Raw genomic sequence first — 18,520 nt, forward strand, 5'->3', positions numbered from 1 at the left:
ACTCATGAAAATTCAATAAAATTTCATGCAAGTTTTCTACTTTTTTTAGAATATTTTTGAGTATTGGCAATTTTTTCCACGCATTTTCTTGCATACAAGAAAAAATTTCAAAAATACTTTGCAAGGAAAAATGCAAAACACCTTCAACAAAAAAAAATCTAAAAAATTATTTGCAGTGTGAACCAGATTTTTTATAAAAAATTTGCGGAAAAATTTAAGCAAAAATTGTTGCATATATTGTGAAAAATTCTATGTGCCAATACTCACTCAATACAAACACCACAGCGGTGTAATCAGAGCGCGGGTGTTGCCATATTTGAAAACAGAATGACTTCTGGGCGATTTCAATTAGCGAGCTTGAAGTACATATGTAAATAATACCTAAACAGCTTATTAATTAGCAAATAGAAAATATATTAAGTTTTCATGCATACATAAATGCAACATTCACCAAATAAAGCAGAATGCATCTCAATAACAACGTATATCGATAAATTTTTTAAGGGGGATTTATTATTTGACGCACGGCAAAGACTACATAGTAGTGCAACATTGCACACTAACACAGTGATGCATTTTCAAAAAAGCGAAAATTCTATTTACATACATTTGTGTACGCGCGGCGCTGTCAGTTGCCAGTTTCTTCTTTTATCTGCTTGAAAACAAAAGCGCAAAACAGAATCGGAATTTTGTTGAGTTAACATTTATAGTGGCATAGTCTGTTTATTGTAAGTTTCATTTTGCTGCTTCCAGTGAATGGGTCGTGTTGTCGGTACGCGGTGTTTGCTATAATTATGTACTACGTATACACCTAACATCAAATTTCTTAAAATAGTTTATGTGTATTATAAGACGTGTGCAAAAGTGATTAAAAAAAATAAATATATATTTTAAATATGTGTGTGAATACATAAAACGCAAAAACAACAATAATAATTAAGAGAGTTTAGTGGAAACACGCAGCGCTGGTTCTTGTTTTTGTTGTTGTTGTTTTACCGGCGTGTCTGCTTGTCGAATGCAATGCCGGAGTACGCGCGCATTTCTGTGCTTTGTTGTTGCAGTAATGCAGTAAAATGCAACGCGTCAGCGTAAAAATTGAACTATGTACCTACAAATGCAAGTACCAACATAGTGCATTCTAAATTATTTTAATTTGGAGTTTTTCACCTTTCTGTGCGTTTAAAAAAGGTTTTCCTATTTTTTTTTTAAAGCTGTAAAAACTCGTGCAGTTTAATGAATACTTACTTACATACATATGCATGCAAATAAATAAGTGAAACCGACATTTTTTAATTGTTTGCTGAATAAAATCGAGTACTAGCAGAAAATTTGCAACAACAACAGAAAAGTTGATTATTTCATTTAAAATTTGTAAGAAGACAACGGAAAGGGAAGCCACCGAACAGCTGCAGTTTTAAGTGAGTGCAAAAGACAGATACGGAAATTCATACAAAAGCATTAACAGACTTACAATAGGTCGCAGGTATGTATATACATACATACATATTAAGGCATGTGTGTACATTGTACCCATACATACATGAGTGCTGAGATGCATACAAACATGTGCATACCTAGGAAAATACGCTTGAATGGGAATACCTGGCAGAAATGATACCAAAATTCTTTTGCAAATATACCTACTATATATGTACATATATGTACATAGGTGACAGCGGTTTAAGCATTTTTATGAGTAATTCTTTAACAAGAATGTACGTATATATGTATGTAATATCTTGTTCCACGTACGTACCCATATTTACTCACATACAGAGTACATTTATGTTTTTATGAATTCTTGTCTATGTTCAACTGATTTTGTATTTGAGTACTTGAGTGGAAGATCGACCTATCTCAAAACGCCCTATCTCAGAAAACTTTTCAAGAAAGCCCTACTTCACAATTTGATTGAAGAACGCCCTCTTTCAGAATTTTATTGAAAAACACCCTGTCTTAGAATTTGGTTGAAGAACGGGCTATCTCAGAATTGGGTTCAAAAACACCCTATCTCAAATGAAAATACATTGAAAATGTGCTGAGATAGGGCGCTTATGAATCGGCAGCTAAGTTAGGGCGTTTTTGAACCGAATTCTGAGATGGGGCATTCTTCAACCAAATTCTGAAATATGGCGTTGTTGAAAAATTTTCTGAGATAGGGAGTTTTCGAACTGGCGGCCGAGATAGGTCGATCTTCTATTCAGACGTCGATATGTACATACATTCATACAGTCAAAGACAAATGTTGAAATACATATGTATGTATAGAGGATTTTTGGCAAAGTATGCAAAAGTTTTTATTTAAATTTTTTCCCGCTAACTTTTCATGAAAATATAGTTCGTTCTAAAATAAGAAAACAAAAAAAATAAAATCTCTAAACTTTATGCTAAATTCAGGAAAATTCAATAAATTTGCATACTAATTTTAATTTTCTTATCAAATTTTATAATAATTTCTCTTAAATAAAAAAATAAAATCCCATAATATTTACTATATTTGAGTGAAAAAATAAAAATCATAAAATTATCATTAATTTTGATCGAATTAGTATAAATAAAATAATAATAATTCCTTTTCAGAAAAACACTAAAACTAAAAAATATATCATTATTTTCAACTTTTATTGGTTATACTCGAAAAATACAAATCATTGAAAATTATGACAGAATATAGAAAGAAACATCTCTAGGTGAGAGGAGAGTTTTTTTACACCGCTTAGAACATGTGGATTTCTTAAATTAAAATTTAAAAAATTATTATTTTCCGTCCCTGGCTAACAACAGGTTGAAAACTAAAAATTAGAGTGGTCCTGAAAAATATTAACATTTACGAAAACCAGGCTTTGGAAATATTTAATTTTTTTAAATCGCGAAAATTCAACAAAATTTTGACTTGCAATATGACAAATTTGACATATTATTGAAACTTTTTAGTATAAATTCAAAACTCGCTGAGTTATAGCTGGTCAAAGTAAAAATTTTGTTGAATTTTCGTGATTAAAAATAAAATTGAATTTTTTCAAACCCTGGTAGCAACGCTAAGCATTGTTTTAAACATACAACAAAATAAAGTGGTGCCACATGATGTTGATATTTTAAGTATCACTCTAATGATCACTATTTGAATCCGTGTCTCTATTGCTCTCAGATGCCGAATCCGTTTCTTGAGTAAATAGATTCGCAGTACAATATAGGCAGTTCTTCAAACGGAAGCCGTTTTTGTTGAAAGAGTTTGCTGAGAGACACGCTTGCTATTAGTGGATTCGAAGTATGCCTTTTCTTTTGTTAGGTACTACATATTATTGTGCCGTACTAATGTTTATTTAAATAGCGTATACATACATTTAAGTGATTTCTTGAAATACAGTGTATTTTTTTTAAGTCGATAGCTTCTCGTTTTGTATTACCTGGTATTTGTCAAAAAAAAATTCAGTGGGAGCACTCAGCTGCATCTGAAATAAATGCCATTGAGTTCAGACTACTTCCCTCTAATAAAAATTTTTATGTTGGCTTATGAAATTTGCCATAAAAATTTTTTTCTCATAATTTTGATCAACCGAGACAAACTATTTTTGACTTACTATTAGCACCATCAACCATAGTAATTCCTTTATTGCAAACAAAATTGCTCAACACCAATCTTTGTACTTGATTTAATAACAGGTCCAATGATTTTTTGTGGCAGGAAATTGAAGCTTTGGATGATCTTTAGCGCACCAAGTTCGCTAATCGCGTTCCAAAAGTAATAGAAGTGTTTGCTCTTTCAAATAAACCAATAATATACTGGAAAATAGATTTTTGTTATTTTGTTTTTAAACTTTTGTAAAGAAACCTCAAAAAAATTGCATTCTAGGCTCAGTAGATTAAAATAATGCCACGTGTTGCATTTTTATACACTGAAAAATAGCGGTAGAGCTCCGATAAATTTCATGCACCCCAAAAAAAAGCTACATTAGTCTAAAAAAGTCTATAAATACTTACATGTTAAGCGAAAAACTTTCAATTAAAATATTACTATTGAAAATGTGTTAATCTTAGAAGCAACGACAAACTATCAAAATATAAACATATGTACATGTAAACATTCAAACTTAGTATATGTAGATATATATAGTACATACCATTAAACATGTGACTCAGTTGAAGTTCGCGCGATAGTGATTAATAAATGGTCTCATGCTATTCGATTTCAAACGATTTACATAAATTTATATTTGCACACATATGTACATGCATACAATGTACATAAATATGAATATGTATATACATATATATAATATATGTATGCAAATAAATATGAATATAAATGAGTACGTATGAGCAAATGTGCATTGAGTTGATAAGCAATTCTGAAGTTATTTTTGGCATGGAAAATCATATACATAAATACATGGTATGTATGTATGAATCGATGCATGCAGATATGTACATATATGTATTACCATTTATATGCATATTTTTAGTATTGAATGAAATGAGTCACTCCCCTGCAGGAAATTAAGTTAATTTGAAAGTAATTTCAATTCAATAATAACTAATTGAAATTTTCACTTTTTTTCCCTGCAACGAACTGATTTATTTAACATTACGATGTCCTATTTAGGAAGCAGTCAATTATCCGACTCTGCATTTGATTTCAATTACTTTAAAACGCATTTGGCTTAAACAACTTCAAAGTCAGTATGTTTCGTTTGAATACGCTTTCGTTCTGCACTTCACAGATACTTTTTCATACTTTCGAGTAATAATAGTAAGTATCATATTTCAAAACATTTACTAACTGTATTTGTTTCAAAGTAGTTTTCCAATTAGTTGATTAAAAAATAACACTTTTTCCCGCCAGGGCTACATACTGTAAATACATATCATACATACATACACATTTTCTACTGTTATGCTGGATTTACACTAGTCAGTAAATGGCGAAAATGACAAATGACAAAGTTTGGCCATAAAAAAATAATCGTGTCATTACAAGTCATTAGTCATTAAGTTCATTACCACATGGCATTTTTTTAAATGGCATACCTTTTTTGTAATTTCAATGCGTAGTGGAAATTCGGCATTAAAACAAAAATCGTAAAATATAGTGCTACATACGAATGCACCATACATATGTACATGCATATGTAAGTACATATGTACATATTAATGTATTGAAAGAAAAGTGCATTGACTCCCAGTTTATAAATGTAGCTCATAAATATTGTACAAACACGTACGAAATTTGCTATAAGACTTACATATTGCTACCTAAAGGTGAAAAGGAGCCAAGTTCATTTTTTCAAAATTTAGTTTTTGGTGCAGAATTGCAGGTAATGCGGCACAACATTGATTTTCCGTCTCCCCTGAATAATTTCAAAAAATTGACTTGGCACTTTTTCACCCTTAGGCGACATTATTATATGAGCAAACAAAAACGAGTTTTTGGTCGAAAATAGTAATACACCTATCTTTGAATTATCTTCAGTTTTGTATAAAGAACAAGATTTCATCGCGAAATTCTATTTATGTAAATGAAAACTTCAAAAAGTATATGTATGTATGTAAATATGTACTAAACAAGTAATAATAACCACTAATGCTCAGATACCCGTAGTTGCGTATGTAAAGTATACGCCCCGTAGCACCATGCCCAAGTCATCTAACACGTTTACTCGCACGCCTTAATTTATAAGTCATATTAATTAAAAGTAATTAATTATTGGCAAGGGAGATTTTTACACAGCATTCCTTATGCACATTTGTATACATTACTTTCTTCGTGTATATGTGTACATATAACAATTTTAGAATGAATTTCGAGTTTACCAATAAAAATTGTAAAAATGGAATTTTAGTTTCTCAAATCATAGGCATCTTTTACTCAATGCAATTTTTTTCCATTTGGTGACACCCTAGTTTTATTGCACTAGATTCGTTTGTTTTGGCAAGACCGTTTAATTATAACATTTTACAGTATCTAAAATTATTAAAATTAAACAAATCGTAAAATTTCAAAAATTACAACATATCGGCGACAGATATTCTGCATGCTGCCATTTGTTTTAATTTCATGGTAAACTCTTGAAACTTGAATTTTCATCAATTATTTGGAGGGTTTCGGGTTCAAAAGTAGAAATAGCAGCCAGGAACTGAGAAGTTTGTGCTGCTGATTTGTCGTTTTTCTAAGCTGCTATCTCTTCAAAGGCTTCACTAAAAATGTCTTTAAAATTTTTTAAAATAATTTTTATAGAACTAAATTTATGGAATGTGCAATACATGGCAGATGTTGCTTTTTAAGAAGCTCACTAAAATGACAAGTAGATATCAAATACCCGAGTGCATTTGTGCACAAGGGAATTATAACTTTTTTGCACATAACGGTTGTTTGTAAAAGCCTAAAGGACTTGAGATAAATAGAGATATATACATATATATACCGAAAATCTCAGTATGAAGAGATATGTAAGTCAATTAAGCCACGTCCTTCCGTCCGTCCGTCCGTGTACTTGATAACTCGAGCAAAATTAAAATATCTCAGCGAATTTTGGCTTGTAGGATGCTACTTACCCAAGGTAGGTTGATATGGAAAATAATCGAAATCGGACAGTAACTACGCCCACCTCCCATACAACGATAAATCAGTAACTACTGAAATTATCACATCGTGAGAAACGATATTTAATAAATGCGCTGCGCTGCGTAGGTATATAAGGATCGGTTTACATATACTTATATACTTGTCTTTTTCTTCAGTTTGAATGCCTAGTGGAAATTCGACATGAGCGACCTGCTTTTACTTTATTCTAACTCTGTTAGCATATAGACTTTCGTTTGCCGATATTATTATAGAGGATTATTCTTCAGTAATAATTTTTTTATTAACTTTCTGCAATCAGCCAAATTCGTATACTCAAAGTAATTTCCTAATCAAATTTGTGTGATAAAAACTCCTGTTTTTGTCAACAGTTTTAAGGGAGGGAGAATTCAGCTTAAATTTATGTAGCGAGGCATCCTAATGTGTAAGCATTTACTAATTATTTATGTATGCATATGGCTTAAGAATTTTTTGCTTAGCTACAAATTTTTAAACTGTAAAAATACATATATAAATATATTTATTTATGGTTCATACCCACAGACGGTTTATATGTACTTAAGAAGATTATTCGAACCATTTTTGTATGACGCTTTACGATTAAGGTTTGGTTTTTTCAAGGCCAAATGTGGCGACTTTGCTTATTCGAACACAAATGTCGCTTTACATGATTAGATAAGGCAGCAAATTGATGTTGACTTACAATTTTAAATATTTATATACTTACATACATGTGTATGTACAGTAGGGTGCATTACCATCCATAAAAATATTTTGGAAAAATATTAAGATTACGTGAGTTAGACCGATTTGAAAAGTAGGGTATTTACAATTTATGCATCCGTGCTAAGTTTCAGTTCCCCAGCATAATTGGGTTTCGAAATATATCGGTTTTCACATTTTCGTCTGTATGTCTGATGCCACGCCGCCCCCATTGTAACGGGATTAACATTTCTGGATTAGAGGAAGTTATATCCTTTAAATCGGTGTATGTTTCATTGAAATCGAGCGAACGGTGCCTTCAAAAAAGGGATTGCAAAATTTTCTTGTGGCGTATTTATATATAGAAGATAACATTAAGCAAGACCGAATGGTTTGTATGTATATACAAATACATACATACATACATACTATGTATTCCCAAGTGGTTTGCATACGTACGATGGATCCTATTGGGAATAATGGCAAAAGATTACCTGAATTATTTAAGCAGAAATTGTTTTGGAAATAATGGATGCTTACTGGCTTTGGAGGTTTAAGCCAAGTTTCTATGTATGTACTTCGACTGTGATGCGCATGTCGAATTTATGACAACAATTTTTTGCTTGTTATTTGCATTACAAATATTTTATACACTCTTATATGTACTTACCTACATATGTATGTATGTATCATTTGTATGTTAATTTGTAATAAATAACTACTTATCTAAAATCAATAACTTCCATTGATACATGTCGACGCCAAAAGTTCTCAAGTGATGCTCAAGCCACCTAAACGACTTTGAGCTACTTTAAAAACATCATCAACTACAGTCGTTTGTTGATAATTGAAATCCTAAATAAATTTTCTTTATGTATTTTGGTTTTCTTCTATTTTTTTTGCCAAACGATCCCGCCTTTTTAAATTTTTCGTCACACCTTCGGCATTTACAGTCGGATATTAAAATACTATACATATATCGATGATTTTGCCTCGAAAATAAACTTTTTTACCCTAAAGTTCATTGAACTTAAGTGTGCCGTTCTGGCCCTTATCCACCAGGTATCAGTCCTTATCTCACCCTAACCACCCTAATGTCAATAAATTAAAGCTAACCAAATAAAATTAAAACTTTGCTAAGGAAATAAATGGTTTAGATCCGATCTTTGGTTCATGAAAAAATTTACGGTACTCCCAAATTGTTATATGGGTAAGGCTTCCTCAAGTGGGCACCGAATTTACCAACATTAATATTTTTCAATGATGCAGAAATGTTTATTACATAAGTTGTTGTTAAAAATGTTCGTCCACGAGGCGCAGAAATTGCTTAAAAGTTCAATTTTTCATAAACAAATTATTGAAAAGCAAAAAAAAAATATTTTTGTAACGCAACTAATTTCATTGCATAGTCTAATATTTCTTAAATCTGCACCCAAAAAAATTTTTTCATTCGGACACTTACTTTCAAAGAAAAATAAAAATTTCCAAAACACTGCAAAAATTTTCAATTATTAATTAAAAAAAAACTATTTGGAATTTTGCAACAAAAATTACACAGTGTACTGTTCGACTACAAAACTCGGCGCTGCCTGAATATCATTGAAAAATATTAATGTTGGTAAATTCGGTGCCCACTTGAGGAAGCCTTACCCATATGAGAATTGAAGTCGGTTCTGTTTTTTGCTTAAAAATTACTTATTTTAATTCTTCGACAAGGAGATTTTTTTTTTGTTCCTAGTACTTACCCACCAGATCTCAGTTTTTATCACCCAAATGACCCACCCTAACGTCAGTACCAGATATGATTAAATTTTTACTAAGGGAGTATTTCGATTATTCCCGCAAAACTATTTAAATTTTGTTTTTTTGGCGAATGAAAGGGTCACCGAAATGTAGGTGTCACCGAAAAATTTTTAAAGACGAAGACAAAATTTTTTTTTTTCAAAATAGCCTTGAAAAAATACTTTAGACTCAGGAGTGAACTTTCTTTGGTAAGCTTGTGAGGTGTTAAGTCCATATGTATGTACATACATACATATAACGCCATTTCGCAATACGAACTTTTAAACATTTTTATTTACAAAAATATTTCAGTATTTTCCAAACGAAATTGTGTGCACTGAAATATTTGAAAAAGTTGCGCTTGTCTGGGCAAACTGCCAAAAAGTTGATTAGCAACAAAAACAAAAAGTTGAATATTTGTTTTTTTCATATTTATTATTTTTGGCGTGTTTTAAAATCAATAAAATTACTATAGAGAGCAGACCAAAAAGTGTTGTGCCCACATAAAAGTCGAACAAACTACGCATCTGCATATTGCCAAGTTCAAAGTCGTAAACGTTTTGGGCATAAATTTATAAATTATTAAGGTGAATTGCATGCAAAAATAATATTAAAATATTTTTCAGTGACTGCAAATCTTGCATAACACTTTTTGCATTTACGTCAAAATATACATTGGACAAACAATGTGCATTCGATCTGTGCAATGATGCATTTAGTTGGAAAAAGAAAATAATTACGCTTCAATTATGGATTTCTTAACATACTATCTTTTTAATTAATCATTATTTAAAAAACTATGATTAATAACTATTTTCACAGATCTCAGTTTTCCTTGCCATCGAAAACGGTGTAAAAAGAGCTAAAATCATACCTCTTGCTTCCTGCTTAGCTCTGTAAACGCCTAAGCGATTTTCTTCGAGTCCAAAAAAGTACGCCAGTCCTTTCTCTTCAGTGCCCAGGAATTATATCTAAGAGTAGAAAGCGAAGGACCTCTCATTTAATCTTGGTTTTAGGCTGCCGGCCCACCACAGTGCCTCCCAAGCAACACTCACGCCCATAACAAAGGTTCCACCTTCAGTAATCATCTACTCTGATAACCAAGCCGGTATATTTAAAGCCACTGGAGTGCTGTGAAACCTTGTCAAAAATGGCAATAGAATACAGAACAGCTCTTAAAAGGTTAGCTATTAAGTACACTACCCACATTTTGTGGGTGCCAGATCATGGAGATATACAAGTTAACTGCAAGGGAGACGAGCTTTCGGGAAACGGAACTACACTCTAAAAAATCTGTTTAAAAATGCGACTATAAATCAAGTATATTCTTGTTTATTTTTAAAATTTGTTGGTAAATTTACACGATGAATATGTATTTTTCTCGTTTACACATTTTCGTTTGTAAAAATCCTTTTTGTTAGCGGCTTTACACAATTCTACGGGTGAAATCAAACAGCAGATGTGTATTTTGTAGCTCGTGCACACTTTTGTAGTAAATTTACGCACACCACAGCAGCTATATTACACTCTAAAAAGTCCGGAATTTAAACAAACTATTCGTTGAATAATCGAGCATGTGATTTCGCGAATAATAAGGTAGGAAATCAGTAACCTACCTTTTAGCTAGGAAATCTACACAATATTTTTTTAGAGTGTATCCTATCTGTCGTCAGCTCCTCTCACGATGGCTTAAATAACACTTCGTTGGGAAGGCAAATAAAAGAAGGTCGTGTAGAACGACCTGTCAAATCTTGCCCAACTTCGACAAGAAAAGGCCCGACTCACTCGCCTAGGACGCCATCTATTTAGGCAAGTTAGCAGAATTATAACAAATCACTAGCTGCCGTGACGAGGAATAAATTGGAAACGTGGGCCACTATCCTTGTCACTGCCCTGCCCTATCTGGCACCAGAATGCGCTCATTTCAACACCGCCTCTAAGGCTGCCTGGCGGACATAAGCGCAGCAGTCATTCATGAATTCTCGCGTATTATTAACTTAATTAACTGAGCCTAAGTGTACCTCTCTCCTCTACTGTATGCAGGCAGCCATTTCAACCTAACCTAACCTAATTTGCTGCAATTTGTCAAGGTCGTTTTCTAGCTCAAACAACTCGTTTTTTGAAGTACATAGTAGTAGTGGTATTCACCGTCGCTAACGCGAAAAGGCCCATGAATCTTCTTAGACATTCCTACGGCCGCCTCATAAAAAGATGCCATCGTTCACATCAAGTGGCCAACTTTGGTAGGAACTACTCCCACTGTGCGCCGTGGACGAGGGTTTACAGGGATCTAGTTTTAATTCCTTTTTTTTATAAGGGTAAAGAAATTCAAAATCAAAAGTAAAAGGTTAAATTAAATATTTTAATATGGGTGTCAAACGAGAGAGACTGAAGTGAGCTTATTTGCTAAAATATTTTTGAAGATGAGGTATTTTACATATGTACATTACGGTCCATCACCAAAGAAGGTAGCGGTTTTTCCAGCGGAAACATAAAATGTATTATATTTTAAGACTTCCACCAAAGTATTTCGGAAAAATTTTAAGATTTACGTGATTTTGAAAATACCTCCTTTCGGCGGATGTCTTAAAATATAATAAATTTTATAATTCCGATGGAAAAACGGTATCGTTTTTGATGGAGAGTAATGCGCCTTAATGCATATATTTACGCCGAATTATTTTGAAAACATTTGAAAATGGAGTTACCACACTTCCAAAATGTATGTATGTAAATCAACCTTTTCCGTTTATGTTAAATTAAATATACCAATTTTACATGGATATTAACTAAAATTATATTCATACATTTAAAGGCTATTTACAAAAAATAAGCTCGTAGGGCTGATTTAGTTAAAATTTGACACAAACCTTGACCATGTCTTGAGATATAATTTGTATAGTAGAAATCCCAGGAAAGGGATATATAGAGACTGGCACGATTAAGATAACTATCTGAGTAAAAGCATCACAACGATCAGCATGCATGCAGCATGAGTTACAGCTGTTACATTTGCTAGCTTAACTTTTAACCGTGTTTCACGCGAGCAGCTGGTCTTTAAAATAATTATCCATCTGAAAATGCAAATCTCGAATTTTAAAAGCATACATACATATCGAGTCCTAACAGCCAAAAAAAATGTAAGCGACGTTTTTTCAAAATTTTCTTTTGATCCAAAAATGATTTAAATGCACTTCTGATTCAAAGCTTTATGTATTTGTTTTGTTCCTTATTCTTTCTTTAGCCAACAACTGCCTATTGCTGCAGATTTACTTTTACCCTCTTATTTTTGTACGAGCTGCATTCGATTGCTCATTTCTGCCTATTGCTCTTTTGTTAAACTTGAGCGTATGTATGTACATATGTATAAATATACAGACAAGCATACGTATCTGACGCTGACAAAGTGGCTGCGTGTTATCGCTAGACTAAGTAGCTTTAACTGACTCCCAATAGTACCTACACCAACATACAATAAAAGATTAATAACAGAGCTTGCGTGCATTTGCCCAACACCCTCAGCAAAAGAATAAAATACCTACTATACACTCGAGTGCGTATTGTTGTTGGTTTGGGTTATCCGATTTGAAGTGGTAATTGTTGGCGTGAGCCAGTTTGTTTGGCTATTGCAAAATGCACTGACACAATCTGTGCTCACCTATACAATTTTAATTGACGCCAATTGTTAATTTCAAACAAGTATGTATGTATGTAGTGTGTTTGAGTGTATGTATGTATGTATAAACTCCTACGTTTATTACATACTCGCGAAGGGATTAGAGATAACGTATACGACGTGTGTCACCAGTGGTTTGTTCAATTGCCGGTAGCTGTTGTTGTTATTCATTAATAGTTTTTTTTTTTTTATTTCAAACACATGTGAGAATGTACAGTTATGTATGCATATACATATGTTTTTTTTTTTAGGTTATTGCATCTATGAGTTAATTTGAATTTTAATGGTTATGCGTCGCGCAAATTAAGACATTGATCATGTATGTATGTATATTATTTGAATTGGGTTCGAATTTGTTGCACTGACAACATTGATATTTTACACAAACACGTGTGTACATATGCACGTGTGTTAGTGTTTGATGTATTGTCAGCTTTGTTTGATAATTTGTGCCATCAATCAATAGGTTTAATGTACATATTTCCATTTTGCATGAAGTTAAGCATTCTTATGATAAAGTTTTGCACTGTTTTTCGCAATTTTTACTGGGATTCGGCTGTTTTGATATCTTTCTGTTTCCTATGGAAGAAATATGGTCTTTTAAGACCCTTTTTACAAAAGTTTTTAGAATATATATTGAGGATGATATCGTGACAGTGCTAGATTCCTAATTTGTTGATACTTTGTGTTGTCTATCGTTGGCCATAAAAAAGTTAGCTATGCAAATGTATTTTTTTTACTTTTATGTACGCGATCTCTCATTGTGATCCCGTATTACCCCGTATCTTCAAACGTAGTATATATATAGACTAACAAATACCCGGCGAGCTTCACTGTGCCTTAAAAGTATTTTTGTGTTGTTGCCCTCTTTCAAAATATTATGGCCTCATTCATAAAAAAAAATAAAATATATATGAAGAGCTTTCTTAACTCAGATTTTCAAAACAAATTTCCATTTTTAAAACATACTTTATTTTTTAAGAATGTGGGCATTAGTTAATATATTTTCAAAGGTATTTAATCCTGGAAATTTAATTTATAATCTTACAACTCGATTTTGCATATCGTGCACATTCTTCAAAGGTGTATTAAGCCAGAATTTACCTTACTGAATTAAATTTTTCAAATAGGTGGCAACCCGCTACAACAATATTTTTGACAGTAAACTATCTTAAATCTCTTTAGTTTGATACCCATATTGCAATATTCAATTTATCTTATCAATTAAATAAAATTAAACTTCAAATAGGTTGCTGCTGCTGAACATACAATTATGTAGAATATAATGAGCCTAACCGCCAAAAATGTGCAAGAGAATTTTTCCAAAAATTTTCTATTTGAATGGGAAATGTATCCAAATGCTCTATTTTTTAGTTTTTTTTTTGTCGGTTAGGGCTATATATGTAAAGCAAGCGCCGCTACGTGTTTTGGCGACCACAAATCGCTCGTGCGTTCAAAACAACATTCATATGCACATAATTAAGTGTTTTCAAATCTTTAAAAATAATTTCTACTTGCATATATTATAAGTATGCATGCATATACATATGTACATACATATATATATGCATATCTAATTTTACATTTTTACCTAAATATTAACAGTTTTATGTACAAGTACATATTTCGTATGCTTTGAGTTTTACAAATTTCTATTTACATATTGGTTCTTTGTTGGAAGAATAACACAATCTTCTTTTAAAGTGTGTAAAAAGTTCTTAAAATCGTGTGTTGTATGAAGAGAATTTCTCTTTGCAAAGCAACTATAACTAGTAAAAATCACAGTTTGAAAAAAGTAAAATACCAAGTTAAAGTTTGATGGCAGCTTATGCTCTGTACGGCATTTGATATTTATTATACGTTTTTTTCTTTAATTATTTTTTATTGTTGATAAAAAAAAATAAAAAAATAACAGACTAAGTTTTAAACGAAAGCCGTTTTCTTCTCATTTTTGGAATTGGTTTTTTGAGTTACGATGTTCTTCCAGCAAACAAGCGATATGTTCTCACACTTGTGGTATGTATGTATTTTAATTTTGTTTACAGTTTATGAAGCGATCACCTTCTTACATACATGAATATTCAAGCGCTTTCGTACCCACATATGAAAATAAGTACTGTATGGAAATATTGGCACTCTTCTATTAGTAATGAACAGATAAATTAGTCGAATTTTTAGTAAAATTACACGTTCCGCCTGTTTTTAACCCTTTAAATATGTACATACAATAAGAATATATGCATGTGTACGGTGACCATCCGTCCTGCATTATACGGGACAGTCCTCGATGATGCTGGTATATCATCGTAATTTTCTTCATAAACATAATACATACAGTGAGCAAAATAGAAATTAGGACTTTTTTTTGGCTATTTTTCCTTAGTTTATTTAAAATTTTGTTATTTATTTTATGACAGTAAAGCTCTTTTCCTAACAAAAACCATATAATCCGAATTTCCAACTTTGTGCAAAAAATTATAAAAATTAATTCTGCAATGTTTCACCAAAATTTCAAACTTTTTAATTGGAATCTTTCGAAAAAAATTTCGTTCGCAGTTTTGTAACTCATTAAAATTGAGTATAATAAAGTGCGAGTATCGAGTACGATATCATACCGAAAGTATCGACATGGTACTCATTTAAAGTAGCGCTGTAAAAATATATGGTAACCATTAATATCGGAATAAAAATACTCGATATCCCAAATATTGATACCAAAATCTAAAAAAAAATCTCTGAAAATTGGTGTCGTATGTATGTAGGCCGCTAGGTGGAAAAACAGCTTCCTATAAAAAATACAGTATGGACGCCCTTTGTGGCACAATATCAAGGCGCACGCAACAAATCGGAGGAGAAGCTCGGCCCAACACTAACATATTGTGTAAGCGCCAATCTATTATTTTCACACGTAGAGACCGCGTGTTCAAGTCCCGCCACATGCAATCCTAACGATAGTAAACAATTTCTGTTCTTTAAAGACCAATTTATATCGGGAAGAATTGTTAATCACATTATCTTTGTAATTTGAGTTTATGACATTCGATACGATACTAGGGTTCTGGTATTCGATTTCAAAAAATATCGTTGAGTAAAAAACATCGGCATCTAATACCAAAAGTATCGATATGGTATCGTATCGCATCGAAATTCGTATCCCTAAGTGCGAGTGGAAAGTGCTGCTCTATAGTCAAAGATTCAAAGTAGTGCGAAAAATTATCGTATGTTACATTTTTTTACGAAATTCACTTTTTGGTGCAACTTTGTTTTACAACCCATAACGCATCACCTGTTCAAATATGTATTACGGCTTGAATCCTAATAGCTACCCAAAAAATTGACTGTAAATTTTATCGTATGTGACAATGATTTTTCTCTTGTGGGCGAAATTAATATATGGGCTAAGAAATTATAATGTAGAGACCTTTCTACAAAAAAATCTTGCATTTAGTTATATTTCTCAATTATCTAAGCAAATCTAAACTTTGGTAGAAAGCATAGAAAAATACAAAAAACAATTTCCTGTAAAATTTGGTTTTTGTAACATACGATAATTTTGCGCAAAGTGTTCGATATAATGAAAATAGTTCATAGTTATTCTCTTTTTACTTGTAAAATAAATATTTCTGAAATAAATGTATTTTTTGATTATTTTTCGGGTTTCGTCTTTTTTTAGTGCCTTCTTTTGCCTTTTTTTTCGTATTCTAGTGCCTTTTCCTGCCTATTTTGCTATTTTATTTGGCCTTTTTTATAAGTTTCTATGTCCTAAAAATCCGTTCCCTGCTCATATGTCAAGTTTTTCTTAAACCAGTCTTTGAAAAAAGTTCAAAAACAGCATCAAAAATCTCATTATTAAGATTCCGTAGAAACTTTTTTTTAAATATTTTTATGCAAACTTTTTAAGCTTAAACTGTTTAGTCATCTGAGGTAATTTTTTCAAAAAATAATGAAAAAACTGTTTTTATTAATAAAAAAACTAAATTTTTGGAGGTATTTTCAAATCGGTCCAGCTCACGTAAATCTTAATATTTTTGCGAGATATTTTAGTGGAAGTCTTAAAATATAATAGAATTTATAATTACTGTGGAAAAACAGTACAAATGATTGTCATTGTGACATGATTTTGTTTGGATTTTTGTGAAGTTTCTTACAAAATTTACGAATGCTATAAATTTTTGATTTAATTTTTCACTTTTTCACCGACTTCAAAAAAAGGAGAAGGCTAGATATCAATTCGTCGTAATCGAATGTCGATTTTCGAATTTTTTTTGATCAATTCACGGATCGAATCAGAACTAAAAAATCGAATCGGAAGGGCTCGATTAATTGATCTTCGATTTAATCGATTTGAAAAGGGCATCTCTACTGCCAAGTGTAGTGATACGCCTCTATCATGAAAGACTTCGTATGTATGTATGTACCATTGAAAATCTCCATTTCGCAATCACATATCAATTAAATCACAAAACCTAATTTTACTTTTATTGATGATATCAGTCCTCTGCCATGCGGTGGCATTATAAGTAGCATTATGAGTGTTATTTAGTTAATCTAACTCGTAAAGTACAACTAGTCTCAACTGGAAATACCAAGAATTGTTATTGTTGCGTACTTACCGACAAGAAGTTTACATATTTTACCACAGTATTAAGTAATTATAAATTCTTACAAATATTTACCAGATACTGATAAGATAAATGCCACTGATTTTTACGAGTTGAGTAATTTTAGTGACTATATTTTGGAATCAGTTAGTACTTCTAGCTTATTTGCTTACATACTTTAATTTTTGTGATAAGATAACTAACCGCTTGTACCACTTATCATAAGCAGCCGAAGCCTTAAAATGCGCAGCACCAAAGGTTGGACTTGTCAACTCTGTGGTCTGAATCTACATATGTATATATATATTCATACGTCTTAATCAAATGTTTGGTAAAATCTTTTCGCTTAATGCATAAATTTGATAAGAGTGCCCTTGAAATGGAAAAGAATTTTAACAGATGGAGATAAAATTTTAATTATATTTTAATTTTTTATATTACGGTCAAAATTAGTAAACAACTTTTGAGCTAATTGAATTTGGTGAGGGGCTTAGGAAAAAAACGATTTATTAAATATAGATTTGACTGCATATAGGTATTATAACTTTGTTCGCATAATGGTTGTTTGTAACAGCCTAAAGGAATCGAGATAGATATAGACAGATGCATACATAAATGCACAGAATGAATTGAGAAGTCGGTTAAGCCAGTCTGTCCCTCTGTCCGTCCGTGTATACGATAAATTGAGCAAAAATTGCATGCTTTTTTATATAGCTGGTAAATCTTAAATTTCCACAGTACTAAAGCTTATTAAATTTACTATTTATACGTTAACGGAATTTTCCAACGGAATTAGTAGTTTAGGAGCTAATCATTGATTCATCGACAATTTTGCATAATTAAACAAAAAAAAAATTAATTAAATTACTTTCGGTAAAAATATCAATATAAAAGAACCTGTTAACTTTTAGATTCTTGCATGCGTGCAAAGCGTGATCTTTCATAAATACAATAAGGTCCTGCTTACCTAAATTGAGTGATAAATGTAGAAGTGATGAGCACTTAAGTAGAGATACATACAAAAAGTCTCTATACAAATATATGATTTGCATATCGAGCCCTAACCGCCAAAATGACGTAAGCGACATTTTTTTTTTTTAAATTTTCTCTTTGATGCCGAAAGTATCTAGACGCTCTAGGAATAATTCTGCATCAAAAATAAAATTTTGAAAAAAATTT

General features: G+C 31.7%; 1 protein-coding gene across 1 annotated transcript in view; it reads left to right on the top strand.

Moving 5' to 3' along the window:
- The first annotated feature begins 1,220 nt into the window (after window positions 1–1,220).
- LOC118741877 overlaps window positions 1,221–18,520 on the top strand; it is a 133,301-nt gene continuing 116,001 nt past the window's right edge. Inside the window, exon 1 of the mRNA XM_036473853.1 lies at window positions 1,221–1,418. The gene's annotated coding sequence lies outside the window, so the exon portion shown is untranslated. The remainder of the gene's footprint in view (window positions 1,419–18,520) is intronic.

Source organism: Rhagoletis pomonella, unplaced genomic scaffold (assembly GCF_013731165.1).
Source record: "Rhagoletis pomonella isolate Grant_MI unplaced genomic scaffold, Rhpom_1.0 Rhpom_scaffold_00006, whole genome shotgun sequence".
Classification (NCBI taxonomy): domain Eukaryota; kingdom Metazoa; phylum Arthropoda; class Insecta; order Diptera; family Tephritidae; genus Rhagoletis; species Rhagoletis pomonella.